Raw genomic sequence first — 19913 nt, 5'->3', positions numbered from 1 at the left:
GAAAAAAATCTTTTTCCTTCTATAATTTTTTTGAAAACCTAAATACGCTACATTTTGTTTTTAGCAAAAATTAGTCACCACAAAAAAATTTAAATAAAAATTATATGTTTATGATTTACGGAATCTATTGTCTTGAATCATTATTTCCGTATGTCTTTTTAATTTGAAGAGAACCTATAAACTATATTCATAGATCTAAATCTAGACATTATAAAACAAACTAAATTTAATTGTCATCAAATTAATTAAATAATCACAGAAATTGCCTAAATAATTACAAAGTTTTTAATTGAAAAAATCTTTTTCCATCTATAATTTTTTTGAAAACATAAATACGCTACATTTTGTTTTTAGCAAAAAATAGTCACCACAATAAATTTTTTAAAGAAAATAATTCATTTAAAAAGGTTTTTTTCTTCAATTATTTATTTTCAAAGCTTTTTGATTCGGAACATAAAATAACTAAAGTTTTTGCATTAAAAATTACGATACTTTAATGTTACATAGAATCTATTAATTAATTTGAGCTTTAGTGCTGAATTGAGCCCAATAGCTGAAAATCTCATAGCTAATATAAGGCGAATATTTAATGCATAGAAAAAATTACGACAAAAATAAAATCTTTTTCATTTTTATCAAAAATTTATAAAAAAAAGTTTAAATTAAAAAAATTAATTTTATTAAGATTTTGCCCTCTAACAATTTATTTTTGGAGGTTAGTTGTTGGAAAGGGGAAATTCAAATGTAACATTTACGTAAGCATATTTTTTGCATTTTCGGACTATACCCCTCCCCCCCCCCCCTGTCAGCAAAAATAGGCAAATGACGAACATAAGCCCAAGTTTCTGTATGTAACTTGATTTAACTTTTGCAAAAGTTTTTAGACAAAAAAAAAAAAAAAAAAAACCTTTTTGATTTTATTTTCTTTTTTTTTTTACAAAAAGCTAACAATTACTTAAATAATTGATGTTATATATTTGCGTATGTATCAATTAAAATAAAGACAACCGATCAAATTAAAAAGAGAAAAGAAACTTAGTTAAAAACTAGTAAGCTTTTTTGATAAATTTGTAAACATTTCCCACACCTTTCCCTAGTTCACAATTACGTTTAATAATGAACATTTCAAACTATGCAGATGTAAAACTACAGCCTAATTAAGCTCAATTATAAAATGACAAAAAAATAAATTACAAAAATTTAAATTTAACCTTTTACCTGTAGGACTACTAATCCGCAGTAATGGGAAAAGTGCTTCTAAGAAAAAAGTGGTAGCAGATTTACACTGGATTGGATTAAAGTATGATGGGGTCTGAGGCTAATGCGTAATTGGGGACCGTCCCCTATCTAAAAGTTTCAAAATATTGAAACTTTTCATGACATTCTTTTTCAGTCAAACTGAAGTAGAATGATGCTCTTGGTCTGTAAGTTTTCTCTTTCGGAAGATTTCAATTTTCAAATAATTTATTGAAATTAGCCATGTTATAGTTTATTGCTTTGTCAAAGAAGTGTTTATTAATTTTCACAAAATAATGATAGAATTGAATGATAGCAAAATAATGATATAAAGAATACATTTTCAGGCCTCTGCGAATTGTTACATTTCTGATGAATCAGGATGATCTTGTTATTTTTCGAAGTATTTTTATTCTAGTACCTTGTTAATTTTTTTCATTTGAGTTTTTGTTTGTAAAGACATCATCGTATCATGCTTTCGTTGTAGTGGAACTGGGAGTCTCAGGCCATTACGGCCCTTACCGAGGCCGTAACTACGCCGGGGCACCACCCCGGGGCCCCGACGATCAAGGGGGTCCCATATGAAGAGACCACATCATGTTTTTCCAAAATACAGTACTCTAATTATATATATGTAGGAAAGAAATTGTGTTAAGATAGAGTTGGTGAAAATTTTCTTTTTTGTAATTACGTACCTACTATAACATAAAGGAAAGAGTAAAAAATGGTATAACAGCTTTTCGCGAATTATTTTCCTTTCTCATAAGAACAAACACGCTTTGCAGAGAAGGGGAAAGGCCACAGCTGCATGTAGTTGATTGTTAACACTTTCTGTACATTGCACTTCTGGTTTACATTGTTTCCTCTACTATCTAGCGTCAGACCCAGTGGCGTGCCAACCAGGGGGAGGCAGAGGGCCCCTCTAAAATTTAAGTGATGGGGCAAACGATGCGTTTCGCTCCTCCTGAAATTTAGACACTCACAAAAATAAAGTAAAATCGATAATTTAAAAAAAAAAAAATTTCAATTTTGAAGCTATTTTTGAAACAAGAAAACTTTATATTCCACTAGCATTTATGTGCTTTGCCTCTTCTGATATTTAGTTATTCGCCAAGATGAAGTCCATTAAAATAGGTAATTTTAGAGAAGAAGAAAAAAAAGCTATTCTTTCTCAGCTTTGAAGTTATACATCAAGTAGGAAACTTTATTTTGTTATGGGCGATTAATGTGTTTTTTGACTTTTGGAAAAGTAAAGTGAAAGTGAAAAAAATATTTTAATTCCAATTTTCAATCTATTTTCTTCCGAAATAGTAATGAGGGGGCGAACATAGTGTTTCGCCCCTTTTGAAATTTCGAAGTGCTAAAAAATAATAGAAATTGGTAACTAAAAAAAATTTCATCTTTGAATCTATTTTCCAAATAGAAAACTTTATTTTCTTCTGAAATAAAAGTGAAGGGTGTGGGGAATTTGCTTCTCATCTTCTGAAATTTAGGCATTAACATTAATAGAATAAAATCAAGTAAAGTAGGAAATTTTAGAAGAAGAAAATTGTTTTGTTTCATAACTTCAACAATATTTTCCAAATAGAAAACTTAATTTTCCTCTTAAATTATAGTAAAGGGATAGGAAACTTTATTTTCTTCTGAGATAAAGTAAGGGGGGCTAAAATGTGTTTTGTATCTTCTGAAATTTTGACATTTGAAATAATAAAGTCTAGTAATTTTTTTTTCCTTTTTTTCTAAAAAAAAAAAAAAAAACTTTGAATCTATTTTCCAAAAGAAAATTTTATTTTCCCCTTAAATTAAAGTGAGGGGGCGAACAATATACTTCGCCCCTTCTGAAATTCAGACATTCGAAGGAATAAAGTCAAGTAAAATTTATATTTAACTCTTATTTTCGACTTTAAAGCTATTTTCAAATCGAAAACTTTATTTTCCTCTGAAATTTAATTGAGATGGAAGATAATGTGCGCAACCCCTTCTGAAAATTTGACATTCGCTAGTAGACATTCAAGTAGAATTGAGAATTTTAGAAAAAGAAACTACTTTTTTTCCAATTTACTAGCTATTTTCCAAATTGAAGTAGAAATTGGTATTTTATGATTAGCATTATATTTAGAGGAAAAGGAGGCTACTGTGGACATGGGGGACAGGAGTAGACAGCATGAATATTTTCCCCCTAGTCATATTTCCTCAGTGAGATGTCGTAAATTGGTAACATTTACGTACAGTGAACCAAAAAAGTACCACCCTGAATAACTTTTGATTTAATGATCGGATCTTCACGTTCTAGGACTCCATCTTAATAATTCGAGGGTGTGACATCAAATATGCAAATTAATTAGTGCACGATATTTTATTTTAAGTTACGCAATCAGACGCAAAAACATACTTTCTCTGAATAAACATAACTTTTGTTCAACAGATTCGATTTTCTAACCCCCGTAATATAGGAGGTAGATGTAATCTGGGGAATACGGTCCCAATAGTTGGGTCGGGTGAGCTATCCAAAGTTTGGACCCCCAAATGTTAATTTTATTTTTTTGTATTTCACTACAGATCGAGAGCTTTTTAAGGGAATTGAAAAAATTTTGCACACGATTATAAAATTCTGTTATCTAAAGATAATTCCACGCAAGAAATAACTTTTAGTAAATATTTATTATTTTTTATTTAATAATAGTCTGATGTTGATCATTTACGTCGCACTAGTGCTGCACAATAGGCTATTGGCGACGGTCTGGGAAACATCCCTTGAGGTTTGATCCTTTGTAGAGGGGATGGCCCCCCCATTTTCGGTAGCCCGGTGACCTGCACCCGAAGTCGAGCACTTTATCGTAGAACAGTTTAACGAAGACCAATACCGCACACCCTCGGTCCCTACGCAGACTGACCCAAGTGGTCACCCATCCGCACACTGACCGCAGCCAGTGATGCTTGACTTCGGTGATCTGCTAGGAACCGTGTCTTAACGATCCCCCTTTGGGACAATAATATTCTGAAAACTTTTGAATCGTAAGGCATATGGTTTTTTTTTTGTATCATTTTAAAGTATCTAATTCCACATGGAAAATACATATTTGAGCGAAATTGGTTGAATAGTGCATTAGTTCCTGAGAAATCGAGCTTTATAAGCACGACTTTTTTAAAATTTAATTTCTCAGGATTAATCGATTTCGCTGAAATTTTGCATTTTGTCATGTTTAAAACTTACAATGTTTTGTAATCCAATTTATATGCGAACAAATAACTTGTTTTCATAAATACATTCACTAACATAATACATAAATAGTTAAAATGACAGTTAGAGATGGAGTACTGAAAGTTTTTGAAAGGGCCCCCGACAAAAATGTTTGCCCCAGGGCCCCGAGGAGTGAAGTTACGGCACTGGCCCTTACATCGCCGTATCATTATCATCATCAATATTTATCTGGGCGCCTGGGGCCGTACATCTCCGTATCATTCGTTCGTTCGTTGTAGTGGAACTGGGCGTCTGAGGCCTTACGGCCCTTTTTCCATTCATCTTGAAGTTAAACTTAGAAACATACATGACAAAATTAAAGTTTGGGGAGCAAATGGACAACACCGTTTCATTCATTTTCATTTATTAACAAAAAATTGGGTACCTGGGCCGCGCAGCGGCCCCTATCCCATACATCATGAATTAAAAACATTGTGTGAAAACATTTTGATTTTGCAACATTATGGTAACACCACCGTTTCAATTTAAACACTTCTTTTTATATATATTGATTAATTTATGTGTATAGTGGTGGTCAAAATTGTTTCAAATAAAATTTAAAAATATCCAAGAAATAAACAGAGAGCATAAATTTTACTACCCTTTTAAGAATAAAAACAAAATCTAGCTCAAAATACTTAAATGTGACAGCTGTGCTGTAGGTCAAAATACTAATTAAGCAAAGTTTTCTAAAACGTTTATTTGATATTTTGTGGTAAAGAGTATTCGACAAAATGAAATTCGCAATTTCTGTTTTCAATATTTTTTTAAAAGTTTTAATCGAACAATATATTTACTTGGGGGAAAATCAAGAATTATGCTGACTTTTCATGTGTTAAGTTAAGTAGATAAAACTTTGAAATGGGAAGAATTTGTGAATTTTTATATAGGTACAAAATGTATTGTGCATTTTTGGAATCGTAATATTTCAAATTTATAAGCTTTAAGTATTTTTTGTTTATAATTCTTTCCCGATCAATATCACCATTTTTTATAGCAAAATATTCTGCAACCGCTACGTTAATTGTGCCACAAAATTTAATTCATTGTTAACCGGGAAGCGTAATCTGCAATCATCATGCGATAAGATCCATTTGGCGATTTGCAATAAAGAATATTTCACCCATGCCTCTTTAGCCCTGATTTTATTCTAATTTAGCTTTCAGTTTAAATTTTAAAAAAGAAATATTATTATTATGGATTTAAAATATATGCCACTTTTATTTTTAAATTTTGGTTGTAAGATTTAATTTAATGTTTTGAAACAATTGATTGTTATCAATGTTTCAAAAATTAAACGGTAGCAGTTAAATATAATGGTGCCTATAAATAAAAATCGGTATTTCACCTTTCAGGCGTGTCACCGCTTTCGATTGTCGAATGAAAAAAATTCAATATAAAATAAAAAAACAGTAGCTCTTATAAAATTGGGTCATAGTTATTGAAAAACTCGCAATCAAATTATACTTTATCAAAATGAGAAAGAAAACATAGACAACAATAAGGATAACCAAAATTATAATTACCAACTTTTCCGGTTTTTCCGCAAGATTTTATTCTTATATTTAATGTGGTAGTAAAATATTTATAACAAAAATTTTTCAAATAAATGCGATACAAAATTATTTTCAGTACCGTTATATTTGAGGAATTTAAAAATATAAAAAATAAGTATGCTTTATCCTAATTTAAAATAACCTTGCCATTGGCCATTATTTGTTGCATTTTATGCAATCTGTCTATTGTTGTTTGTATAAGAAGACAAATGGGAAAAGGGCTATTCTTGGCCTTAGGAGCCCAGCTAAACCAGTCAGACCAGACTCTAATTAAATTGGCAAGCTCATAAAGTAGTTAAACAACGATATAAATTCATACCTGCCAACTTTTTTAAGCATTTGGCGTAAAATTTTACAGAGATGCCAACTGATCCGGACACGCCGAAATAATTAAAAAAAAAAACGGTAAATAACTACAAGGTAAATTTTGCAAATATTTGACTGTTTCAGAATGATTATTATAAGGTACACCAAGACATTAGTATTATAAAGTGGTGAATTATATAAGCTTACTAATTATTTAGAAATAGTGGTGGATAAAAATCTACTAAATTTATTAAACCAAGAATCACAATTGATAAACTACCACTTTAAAATATATATTTGCTGTCCGGAGCAAGTTGGCATCTCTACATACATTTAAAGTGGCAATAAAATGTATGCTTTCTATATATCCAGAGATGCCAACTGCTCCGGACAAGCCAAAATAATTTAAAAAAAACGGTAAACAACTACAAAGTAAATTTTGCAAATATTTTACTATTTTTGATTGCTTTTTAAATGTTACAGCGTGACTTAAGTATTATCATCATCATCATCATCGAAATATAACTGGGCGCCTGGGGCCGTTAGCGGCCTTTTTCCCATTCATCTTGTATTTAATCTTTAAGGTGGTTCTTTCTGGTAATTGGAATAAAAGGAAATCAAATATTTTGTATTTTAGTTAAAATTATGTCACTACAAAAATGAGCTGCAATCGGCCTGAGGTTTATGTCTTCTTCTCTTAAGTTTTCGAAAGTAAAAATTTCGTTGAATCCTGCGGTGTCACAATATATGGTCTTTTCAAAAAATCTGAAGTTTTGCTTTGCAATGCAGGGACGTAGGTAAGGGGGGTGTTCAGGGTGTTCAAACACCCCCCATTGTACAGAGCAATATTTCTTTTTTTTTTTTAATACTATAAATAATTTTTCCTTAATTTTACAAAATTTTTAAATATTTTATTTACTGGGAAAAAATGGAGAATTCCCATGACAGTTTATTTTGAGACTTTTATTAGTCTGTAACAGAAATAAAATAATCACTGCTGCCTCTTTGCTACCCATTCATCAAGAGAGCAACAAACGCTTATCTTCAGTGATTAAATTAGATAGCATCCCTTTCCTCTTGATTTACCACCCACAAAACTTCTCCCCTCAGAAAAGTAGCCAGCCCATCTCATATTACTCTAAGGGAAAATGTTCTTTCAATGGTTTCTATCTTATCTCATCTACTTTTTAAAATATCGGCTATACACAGATCCTATTTACGGTCATAAAATGCATGACTCAAACAAAGAATTCTCTTGGATTTCTAGGACTGCCTTTTAACTAGGACTGATATGTTAACCTTTTCAGGACATAAAAATTTCCTTGGGAATTTTTTCAGTCATTTTGTCTGGGAACTTTGTCTTAGACACTCATCCTAAAAGCTCTAAGTTTTAGATTTTTCCTTATGTTTAATGTAGCATTTTATTTAAAATTTCGTTTTATATTTTCTTTCTGATTAATTTTTACTTGTCAATTTCGTCCATTAATTTTTAATTTGTATTGTGTAATTCTGTTTCTGTAAATAAAATGTGATCTTTCATTGGCTACATAAAAAACTTGCATCAAAAATATTGGAGGTAAGCAAATATTTGTATTAAATTTGTATATTTGTTTCCGCATATATGTAACATTTATAATGTTTTTATATTTCCGCATATATGTAACATTTAAACTGTACAACAAATAGATTTATTTAGTAAATTTGATTATTCATGCATAATTTTATTTTTAATTCACAATTTTTGTTCTTATTTTATGATTATGAAATCGGACTTAAAAATTTTTGAAATTTTAAACTGAAAATTAAAACAAATTTATTATAATTCAGTCAGAATTGAAATATCTACGTTACACTTAATTTTATAATAAAACACAAAAATTTCATAAATGAATAACTTAGAGTAATTAATCATTTAAACTATCTTAGTATAAATGTGTAAGTGTAACTTAAAGTATAACTATTTTTTAGAAAATTAAAAAAACTTTATATTACTAGCTTTCCCTTCTTGGGATCTTATTGCAAGGGAAGTTACTTATAATATTGAAAAATTTTAAACGATAATACTTCATTGCATAATCAAAAGTAGCGATATATATAACAGCTTTATAAAATTAAAACAAATGTCAACAAACCTTTAAATTATCATAAAAATTACTGAAATTGTTAATTAAAAAAACAATTCAGTACTTTCTAAGAATGATTTAAATCAGCTCAAATAGATTTTTTTTTTGTCTACTTAATTTCAAATATATTTATGGCAGAGTCGAGACCCCTTTTTCTTTAGCTATTATATGCATAGACCTTGTGAAGAAATCTTTAAAAAAAAATATACGCCAACTGAAATTTAGTAAATAATGAATATTTTAACCTAACACAACAGATTAACAGGAAACCTTTACACCCACTTATTAAATAATATCAGTTTAAATTACAAAATATCAGAATAGTATCGAAGAGTTTCTAACCTGTAATGAAAAAAATTATTAACCAATGATAAATTTTTCGTAATAATATATTTTTCATAATTATAAATGTTTCGTAATAATAAATTTAACGTAATTCGTAAATTTTCCGTATAATTAAGATTGTGACAACATGTTCTGAACTAAATAAAAATTATGCATTTAATGTTTATTTAATGCTTAGTAATGCTTTATAATGCTTAGTAATGATTTAATGCTTAGTAATGTTTTAATGCTTAGTAATTCTTTATAATGAATGCTGCTTTTCTTTAATTTTAAATGAATAATTTTATGTTTAACTTAGGAAAATTTTATTGAAATTCAGATCACTTAAAAACGAATCACAAAACAGATATGAAAAATTTATCATTGCAACTGCATTCAATTTTTCATAAATGATCTCAAAATTTTTATTTGTTAACCATAATCTTGTGTAAACAGTGTAAGCAAATAAAATTAACAATAATTACGCTGCACTAAACTAAGTCTGACACTGAATAAAAAAAAGAAATCAAGTTAAATAAAAGAGTAAACTACCTTAAAAATAATACTTTAATTCTAAGAGTTTGAAGATATTTTATGCTTTGACTTGAAGTATCCAACGCCTTAATTATGATTTATCGTCAACACAAACTAATGAGAAAAAAAATCTTTGTTTAGCAAAATGTTTTAAGATTATTAAAAATGTAAGGGTAACATCTATTTCTCTTTAAAAATAAAATTTAAGTAGAAATTGCTTTAAAATATATCATCAAGTCATTATTGTCGTACATGATACAAAAATTTAAGATCAGAATGGTAAGAATATTAATTGTATTCCATTCTATGGTGAAGCTTAGACAGGAGTTGAAATATATCAGCCCTGCTTAAATATAATATATATATTATGTGTGTGTGCGCGTATAAAACCTTTAAACACATAATGCTGTTGTTGTTGTTAATTTACGTCGCACTAGAGCTGCACATTGGGCTATTGGCGACTGTCTGGGAAACATCCCGGAGGATGATCCGAAGACATGCCATCGCAATTTTGATCCTCTGCGGAGGGGATGGCACCCCCACTTCGGTAGCCCGACAACCTGCGCGCGAAGTCGAGCACTTTACGGTAGCACAGTTTAACGAGGACCAATACCGCACACCCTCGGTCCCTACGCAGACTGATCCAAGTGGTCACCCACCCGCACACTGAACGTAGTCAGTGATCTGCTGGGAACCGTGTCTTAACGATCAGTCCACTGCGGGACTGATCGTTAAACACATAATGCATTATACTGATTAAGTAACGAAAACTTGTTTTTAAAGTCAACAAACTTAAAAGAATTAATTGTTTCTGTGACATTTAAATTTAATTTAGTTTGATAAGTAATTCTTTAAATGTTGAAATGCCCGCAGCCACTCCATCAAAATCTAAATTTGATAGTCCACGACCTTACGAAACACGGATTTTTTCATTCAATTTATTTACGAAATATTTTGAGGCTTTGTATCTAATTTTTTTTTTTCCTGTGCTGTATATCTTTTGTATTTATTAATAATTTTTTGTTGCATTATTAAAGTTTTACACCTTCTATTTAACAGGATATTATTGAAATAAACAAAAAGAAAAATTTGTGCGAAGATATATTCATTTACCGACTTCTGCGAATATACCATATATCTACGAGTTAAATGCGACAATTTAATGTAACTGCCATTGAAATCTGATATCATAATCATAGAATAAAATGACAATTTTTTTAAAAGTTTATTTAACACCATTATTATTAGCTTTTTGGAATGATTTTACACATTGTCATTTTCCTGCGTTCTCTAAATAATTAATATAAACTATATTATTCAAAGTGAGCTGTTTAATAATGTCTTTTGATTAATAGCACAAAGACTAACTAAAAAGAAATGGAACATGGAAGTAAAAGCTATAAAATTACAAATTGTAATTTTTCTGGCACTTGAATGCCAAGGAATAATTGCAAACTGCTAAATGCTTGTTAACTATTGTACATTGCTCTTTATAAGGTATTAATTAGAGTTACCTTAATAAACTAGTATTTTTTTTAAAAAAAATATAGTATTCCAATCCAAAAGATTAAAAAAAATCCCTATGGGTCGTATTTTCTGAAAATTACCCATATATTCTACTTCGTAAAGAATTCATTTTTTATATATTTTGGCTGCTTAAACGCATTATAATTTGCGCTGAACAGATGAATTTTTATTGATATTTTATACGTGAATTTTTGACAATAACGGTGATTTTGTTTTAATGTTCTTTTTATTTGAATTTCGCTTATCTCCCAATAGAAGGGAAGCGATCAACGACGTTTATGTCTTGCCTTTATTTTGATCTCATTTAGATCACTGGTTGCGATTTTTAGTTTTAAATGAAGCTTACAGTGAAAATTTCTGTATTAGGTTATTTTATCAAAACCAAAATGAGTTTACTTGTATGTATGTAACTGGTTTAATTAAATTACATCTAATTAATAAATTCCTCAATCACAAAACACCCCCATGAAAAAACTATACCTACGTGCTTAAATGTGATGATCTAAAAAATCTATGTTGAGGTCGCTATGTATGTTTTTATTGCGGATAAACCATCTTGCTTTTGTTATTTTCCTGAGGATTTTGTTCTGGCATATTTTGAGTTTTTTAAGGAGTGATGTAGAGATGTTGCACCAAGCTGGAGATGCATAAGTCAGGATGGGACGGATCATCGAGATGTAAAGTAAACGTTTAAGTCTGAGTTCCATTTTGGGGTTCTGAAGAAGGATTTGTAATCTGTGGCAGGCTGTTTGTGCTTTGTTGATGACTGTTTTGACGTGATCTTTCCAATTAAATTTGCTGTTTATGACCAGACCAAGATATTTTGTTGTTTTGACTATGGGTATCGTTTCGTTAAAGAGTACAGCTTGATTTTTGGGGAGGATCGTTTTTCTTTTATGTTGAATGATTAGTAGTTTCGATTTTTGGCCGTTTACTTTAAACTTCCAGTCTAGGCACCAGGTTTCTATTTTGGTGATCTTTTCTTGGAGTTTTTGTAAGGCAATGTTGGGATTTTTGGACTTCACGACAATTCCTGTATCATCTGCGAAAAGTGCTGTGATGCTGTTAAAGTCTTGTCGGTCGATGGGAAAGTCGTAGGTAAATAATATGAATAGTATGGGTCCAAGGATGCTTCCTTGAGGTACTCCTGCTGTTATTTTTCTGTTTGTTGATTTCATATTTTTAAAATTAACTTGAAAGGTTCTATTATGTAAGTAGGCCTGTATTATTTTAATGATACCAGTTGGGAATTTCAGTTGTATAAGCTTGAAGATGAGATCCTGATGCCAAACTCGGTCGAAAGCCTTTGCAATATCTAGCATCAGTAGTGCTGAACTCTGTTTGTTATGGAGTCCACGTCCAATATAGTCGACAATTCTGAGGAGCTGTTTGGTTGTGTCAAGATGCTTCCGAAAGCCATACTGCTCATCTGGTAGTGAAGTAAGGTGAGGCTTGATCCTTGTGTAGATAATTTTTTCCATGAGCTTTCCTAAGTTGCACAAAAGACTGATGGGTCTGTAACTTTCAGGTAAAGTGGGAACTTTGCTGGGTTTAAGGAAAAGTATGACGTTTGCGTTCTTCCAGGCATCAGGGAAGTAGTTTAAGGTAAAGCAAGCATTGTAGATATGAACTATTAGTTTTATATACTGTTTTGGTAGTAGCTTGATCATCTTGTTTTTGATATTATCACAACCAGGAGCTGTTTTTATTTTTAGTTTTTTGATGTGGTTTATAACTTCTTCCGTGTTGGTCGGTTCAATTATCTCTGGAGATGAATGCATTACGTTGAATTGCTTAACATCTTCGATAACCATGTTGTGATTGTTCAGATTGAAATCCGGGTTTGGAGAAAATTGTTTTTCTAGAGAGTCAGCAAAAGTTTCAGCTTTATCTTGAGCTGTGAAGACATACCCGGTATCTTTATGTAAAGGTTTATCCACTTGAGGTGTGGCTTGAAGTGATTTTATCATTCTCCAGACAGAATTATCCTCCGTACTGAGCGATTCAATTTTGTCAACCCATTGTCTTCTTCTGTAATAACGGCATTTCTGTGTATTTGCTTGTTAAGATTAATCATCTCTTCTCTGTAGTCTGGATCAGAAGTTTTTTGGTATTTTTTCGGCACCAGTTTCTTTGTTTGATTAAAAACTTGATTTCGGATGGAAGTTTAAGGTGATTTCAAGCGAGTTTTTTTGATACAGTTGATTTATTATAGTCCGTTATTATATCATTCTGAAGAATTGTAATTTGTGCATCAATTTCTTCGGTACTCTTTAGAGCTGCAAGGTTTGGTTTATTTAATGTGAGAATATTTTGAAAAAGATTCCAGTCGGTTCTAGTGATCTGCTTACTCGCCTGTGTTAAGGATATCCCAATCGAGATGTAGACTGGAAGGTGATCAGAAGATAATGCATTTATAACGTCAGCTGCTATGGGTGTATTCAAATTGGAAATAGCGAAATCAAGAATGTCTGGTCTTTGATTTCTCATGTTTGGTAGATATGTGGGACATAATGGCGCGATAACAGTGAGTGCGTGCTTATTCGCGAGATTCTTGAGCTGTAGTCCGTTGCGGTTGGTTCTGTTGCATCCCCATGTTGTGTGTTTCGAGTTAAAATCTCCAGCTACAATTGTCTCCATGTTTGTTGGGAAAAGTTGTCTGATGTCATCGTCTGAGAGAGTATTACCTGGAGCATTGTAAATTCCAGTGATCTTGATGTTTTTGTTATCGTAGTTAAGAAAAATTGAGATTTGTTCATATCCAGCTTGGTTTGATTTGTTAAATTCGGTTGTCATTAGGCTATTCTTCGCCAGGAGGGCAACTCCCCCGCCTCTGAAATTCCTGTCACACCTGTAGGTCGTATAGTTGGCAACTTTTATGTGATGCTGTTTGTTAAGATAAGTCTCTGTGATAATCATAATATCTGGGTCATACTCAGAAATAAAGTCTTTAAGTTCGTGTATTTTGTTAAAAATTCCGTTTGCATTCCAGTTTATAATGTGAAGTGGTGCTTTACGAGAAGTGGCTTTATTCATTAGTTGTTGAGGATTTGGTTGATTTTACGGCTTCCGCTGTTGCTTTTAGTTGGCGAATTAGGTTGAATCCTTCATTGTTTTTTAAAATTTCCATAAAGTTTTTAAGTTCGTTCAGGATTGTGTGTGCTTCTTGAACCAGACTTCTGTCTTCTTGCTGGGCATTTTGAAGATCCCGAAGCTTAGCTTCTTTAAGGGTTGAGGCATATGTTGCAGTTGGAGCAGTTCTATTTCGGTAGACTTCATTATTTTGGTTATTGGAGCTGTAACTGTGTCTGGATTCAACTTGAGGATATTTAGAGCATTGTTTATAATTTGAAGGGTGGGGACCACCACAATTGGCACACTTGGCCGGAGTATCTTTGGATTTTTGGCAGGTATATGTTAAGTGCCCTTCACCGCACTTTAAGCACTTAGGAGCATGTCTGCATAAGTGTTGAACGTGGTTAAAATTCTGACATCTATGGCACTGTGTCACACCACCGCGCCCTTTGTAGTTGTCTACTGTGATTATTAAATTCATAAGTCTCGTGAGGTCGTAAATCTCCTTGTTGTGATTATTCTTTGGTAATGTCACTATAAATAAGGGCAAGGTAATTCTGCCTTTTTCAGTGAATTTTGTCATTTGGGTAACTTAAGTTGGGACAAATCCCACTTTGATGAGTTCGTTTTCAATTTCATTTGCATCGTATTCGGCAGGTATGCTTTTGAGCACGACTTTGAGTGGTTTGTCCTGTTGAAGAAGAAATGTATGATATTCGACCTTGTTGTCATCTAGGATTTTTGTGATTTTTCTATGAGCATCGTCATCTGCTACTTTTAAGTTGATTTGATCACCAAACACTTTGCCCGTAAAGTCTGAACAGTTGTTATTTTGAAGCAGTTCTTTGATTTGTTTCCAGTTGAAATTAGGGTCTTTGATGAGGATTGGTGGAATGCGTTGCTTTTTAAACTTGGGAGTTTGAAAAAAGTCACTTTCATCTTCTCTTTGTTTTTTGTCATCAGATTCAAATCGAGGTTTCTTGTTTTTGTTGAATTCTTCTTCGCCGCTTTCTGCTGATGGAAGCGTATCAATAACTTTTTCAAGTTCCATAGCGTTTTCTTCATCGGTTTCCAATGAATCGCTTAGTTTATTATCGTTTAATATTTGTTTGTCTTCATTGTTGCTGGTGGCGTCATTTTTAGTTGCCGCAGTTGTATTTTGCTTGCTTTTCGTTTTCTTTTTAGTTGATATCTTGCGTTTTTTATGTGTAATCGGAAGAGTTGGGGAAATCACTGGTTCTTGTGCTTTATCAAGAGCTTTTTCCAGATGTCTTTTCTCAGCTTCCAATTGAGAGTTCTTGGTGCGAAGATCCTCTATTTGTTCGTTTAATTTTGCGACTTGCTCAACTAGAGCACATAACCGAAAATTCATGATAGAGAGTTGTTGTGCCATATCTCCTGGCTGAGGAGTAGTTGTTGTAATAGGATATTCATTGCTATTTGGATCTTGGACCTCCATGGCTTAATTCACTGTATACTTTCAGTGTAAAATAATAATAATAATAAAATAAATAAATATTCACTTGAATATTTACCACAAGTAGTAAGCTTGCAATTGACTGCAATTTTCTCACTGCTTAAACCATTTTTTCCGTGACTTAAGTATTGGTAGAAATCATATAAATCTCGGTGCGCTGCCGCGAAGCGGCATTAACCGATTCATCTGTAGTAGTAATTCGATGATGAGGAGTAGTGAGGTGGAATGGAGATGGGGGGAAGAGGTGGTGCTTAGCACCAAAAATCGAGAGTGTATTTCGTGTGTTAGGGCTACGTCATATCCCTAAGGAAAAAGGCAGTGATTGGGCTAAATTTAGTGTTGTCGTCAATTAATTCAATATCTAGGAGTGAGTTAAAATTGCTGGTGGTACAGGTTTTTGCTTCATCGTAGAAATTTTGGTTTAAATTTTTTATATAGACGTTGATGTCATCAATTTTAAGATCCCTTTTTATACTATTACTGCTAATGCATTTAGGGGAGCCGACGAGTCTTCTTATAATCTTCCCTTCTGCCATAGAGAGTTTATTTTTTAAGTGATCACTTAGAGTGTTAATGGCGGGGCAGGCATAAGTTAGAATTGGCCTAATTGCCATTAGGTAGACAGTGCGCTTGCATTTAAAGATGACTTCGAGTTTAATATGGAGTTGAGGGCCAAATAGGCGCCATTCGCTTTTTCAATAATTTTATTTATGTGTTGTTTCCAACTTAAATTAGAGGTGATGGTGACTCCTAGATATTTTGCACTCTTTGTGGGTTTAATGATCTGCTTGTATAGGACTATATCAGGAATAGTTCTACCTTTCTTTTTACTATTGAAAATAATTATTTGGCACTTATCCGGGTGTAGTTTTATCTTCCATTGTGAGCACCATTTTTCGATATTGTAGATCTTGTTTTGCATGTATTTGAAGGCTTGTAAATGGCTCATAAATTTCGTGATAATTGCTGTATCGTCGGCATATAGGGCTGTGAATTCGTTTGGATTTTCGTTATTAATAGGGAAGTCAGCTGTGTATAAGATGTATAGTAGTGGCCCGAAGATACTACCTTGGGGCACACCGGCTTGAATGTTTTTATAAGCTGAGAACGAGCTATCGATTTTAATTCTGAACTTTCTATCAGTAAGGAAAGAGTTTATTAAAGTAATAAGGTCTAATGAAATATTCATTTTATGTAGTTTTACGATAAGTCCCTTATGCCATACTCGGTCGAAGGCCTTGGCCACGTCGAGCATAAGCATAAGGGCGGTTTCGTGTTTAAATTTAGCATTACTGATGTATTCGAGGATGTTTACAAGCTGCTTGGTAGTTGATAGGTGCTTCCTAAAGCCATATTGTTGGTTTGGGAGTAGGTGAATATAATCATTGAGTCTTCGTTGAATAATTTTTTCAAAGATTTTTGATAACATAGGGAGTAGACTAATAGGCCTGTAGTTTTCAGGATTAGAGGCTGTTTTACCGGGCTTGGCGAATAGAATGATGTCTGATTTCTTCCATTCCTCGGGAAAATATAGGTTTTTAATGGAGGCATTATAAATATTAACAATTTGGAATACTTTATTTCGAGGGAGATTTTTTATCATGATGTTCGTAATATTATCGTGCCCAGGAGCTTTCTTATTTGCGAGGGTTTTAATGATGCAGGTGACCTCGTTTTCTGATGTCTGTTCGATGTTGTTCTCAATATGGTTGTCTTGATTTATAATATTATTGTAGTGGTCCTTTACTATTTTATCGTTTATGGGGCAGGTATTTTCAGTATTGTTGCTGAATTGGGTCTCCATAGTGTTGGCGAAAATGCTAGACTTAAGTATTATAAAGTGGAGAATGATATAAGCCTACGAATTATTTAGAAATAGTGGTTAATAAAAATCTACTAAATTGAATTTATTAAACCAAGAATCACAATTGATAAACTACCACTTTAAAATATGTATTTGCTGTCCGGAGCAAGTTGGCATCTCTGTATATCCCTTGCATCTATAATCTTAATTTATAATCTTTTTGATCACTACTATTTTTAAAAAAAATTAAACATTAAATTCCATTCCACTACCATACCTGCCAACTTTCACTCTTTCCGAAAATGGATTTTGAGAGTGGTTGTAAAACAATAAACGAAAAACAATCTGACTCAAAAATATATTTTTATTGGGTTCCCGTTGAAATTCGCTTGAGCAAGGATTATTATGCTTTCATATATTTATTGTAATTATTTATATGTAGTGGTGGTCAAACTCATTTATAATTATCATTATAATTCAAAAAGTTGATTGGAATAAGCTGAGTATTGCTACCACTTTAAATATGAAAATAAAATCTTCCGGAAAATCCGGAAGAGTTGGCAGGTATGTACTGGGGAATATCTTCCACGAAAGCATTAAAAGTTGGCAAGTGCAGAGATGCGAACTGCTCCGGACAGCGTATTGACAAAACATACCGCAGATTATAAAAGGGTTGGCGAAAATTTCTATTGGCGTTGAAGGAGCTCCTCGCAAATCGCCGAACAGCTGTGTGCTTCTGTTTTTGTTTTGTTTTCGGTAACACGTAACATTCAACAAGTTATATATGGATGCGACGTTTCTTTCTAATGCTGAAGCGGATCTTCCAAACAAATTCTCAAATATCATCACCAAAAATGATGGTGAAATGATGCAAATCTGCTCTTCCATATATATATATGTATATAAAATAGAACGAAACGAACTTTTATTATTTTAAATTGTTTAAGTTACGAGAATACGCGGATCTAAAACAGTTGATTATGCATTACTAATCAAATAGTATTAACCATCATTTAGCTTGTTGATGGCAGATAAATACAGTAGTTTTTCAGTGTCCTGAGCCTGAGCCTGTGAATTTGTTTCTGGAAAAAGTTTTTTTTTTTATCGAATTATTTAAACTAAAGGTATAGTGATCTTTAATAAGAAATTCATATTATTTTCGACTCCTTTTTTTAATAAGACATTTTGTAACGATACTGTTTATATGAGAGCAAATATTATGAGTAATATTTCTTTGTACAGCAAATTTAAAATTTCTTATAATAAATATTTCAAAATGAGAATGATCTCTTTTTTTTCATATCTTTGGCAATTTTTTCTAATTTACGGATAATGAGAAATTTGAAACAAACAACATTAAGGTTATTTACTCGTTTGTCTGATTTTAATAATTTACTGCAAATTCTAAAGGTATTTAATGTTGGAAATTCTTAGAGAATTATTTTAATATTTTATGCTCATCGAAGATGCCATCAGAAATTTGGCACGTCCAGATTACTTTTAAATAGAATAAGGAAAAGGATCGATGTGGTGAAAACTCGGAGTACAGGGGACTCTTTTCAAAGTACAGCTGGTGCTTACATTTCTAAAACCTCCAGAGGTAAAATTAAAGTTCAACCTTCGTCAATAAGCCGTAGAAGAGTCAGAGTTACTAGGGGTAGCTAGAGGATACCCTCTGAGCGTCCACCAGTTCGTGAGCAGCACTCAAAGAAAAAAAGAAAAAGAAATCTCGCTGAAAATGTGAGAAAAAATCAAAGTAGTGCTACACCGCATTAGAAAATTTTAATTATCTTTCACTATATATATATATTTTAATTATGTTAGTTTTTTAATTATATTAATTATATTATATTAATTATATTATATTAATTATATTATATTAATTATATTATATTAATTATATTATATTAATTATATTACTATTATATTAATTATATTATATTAATTATATTACTATTATATTAATTATATTATTTAATCATGTTATCTTTTTTAGTTATGTTATTTTTTATTTATGTTATGTTTTTAATTACTCAAAAAATTTAATTGATACGCATGTATGTTACGTATAAACCTACACGCAATATTTGTAAATGATAAAATATATTTTTGAAAATGTGCATTATCTAGCAATTGAATTTATTATTCTAATATTGAAACAGTATAATGGTATCTATGACCTCCGTAATAAATGAAGTATTTACGGACTTTTATGAATATTAAGGAATTGAATCAATTTTTCACGTTCCTTAATATACATAAAAGATATAAACTTAATATACACATTAATATACATTCTCATCCCATTGAAAAAAAAGTAATTTAATAAATATTTTTTTTACAATAAATGCTTCTAGTAATAAAACAAACGCGACATATGTCATTGAAGAAACAGCGTACATCCCTTCATTTGTATATTTTTTCCTGCTTGAAATTATTTCACATATTTCTTTTTTCACTAGCATACATCCGATTACCTTAAAATTTTAAAAATATCTATTTTTTCATTTGCAAGAAATTTTTACTTTAAAACGTGATAACAGTTTTAAATACTCTAAATTTTTTTTTCTTGTAAATAATATGTCTTTGTTAATTTCTAAAAAAAAATTTTCATGAAAAAGTTTACATTATTCTTTTATCAAGATTGATTTAACAGTGTCACCAAAATATCACTAAATATCACTATAGCTCACTATATCACTAAAACAAA

At 31.5% G+C, this 19913-nt stretch overlaps 1 protein-coding gene across 2 annotated transcripts in view; it reads right to left on the bottom strand.

Annotated features, from left to right (window-relative positions):
- The window catches only part of LOC107449242 (metal cation symporter ZIP14), a 59374-nt gene that overhangs the window by 18304 nt on the left and 21157 nt on the right, over window positions 1-19913 (bottom strand). The window lies entirely within an intron of this gene.

Source organism: Parasteatoda tepidariorum, chromosome 5, assembly GCF_982258835.1.
Source record: "Parasteatoda tepidariorum strain Cologne lab strain chromosome 5, Ptep-v5.0, whole genome shotgun sequence".
Lineage (NCBI taxonomy): Eukaryota > Metazoa > Arthropoda > Arachnida > Araneae > Theridiidae > Parasteatoda > Parasteatoda tepidariorum.
This window is presented reverse-complemented; position numbering and strand designations above follow the sequence as displayed.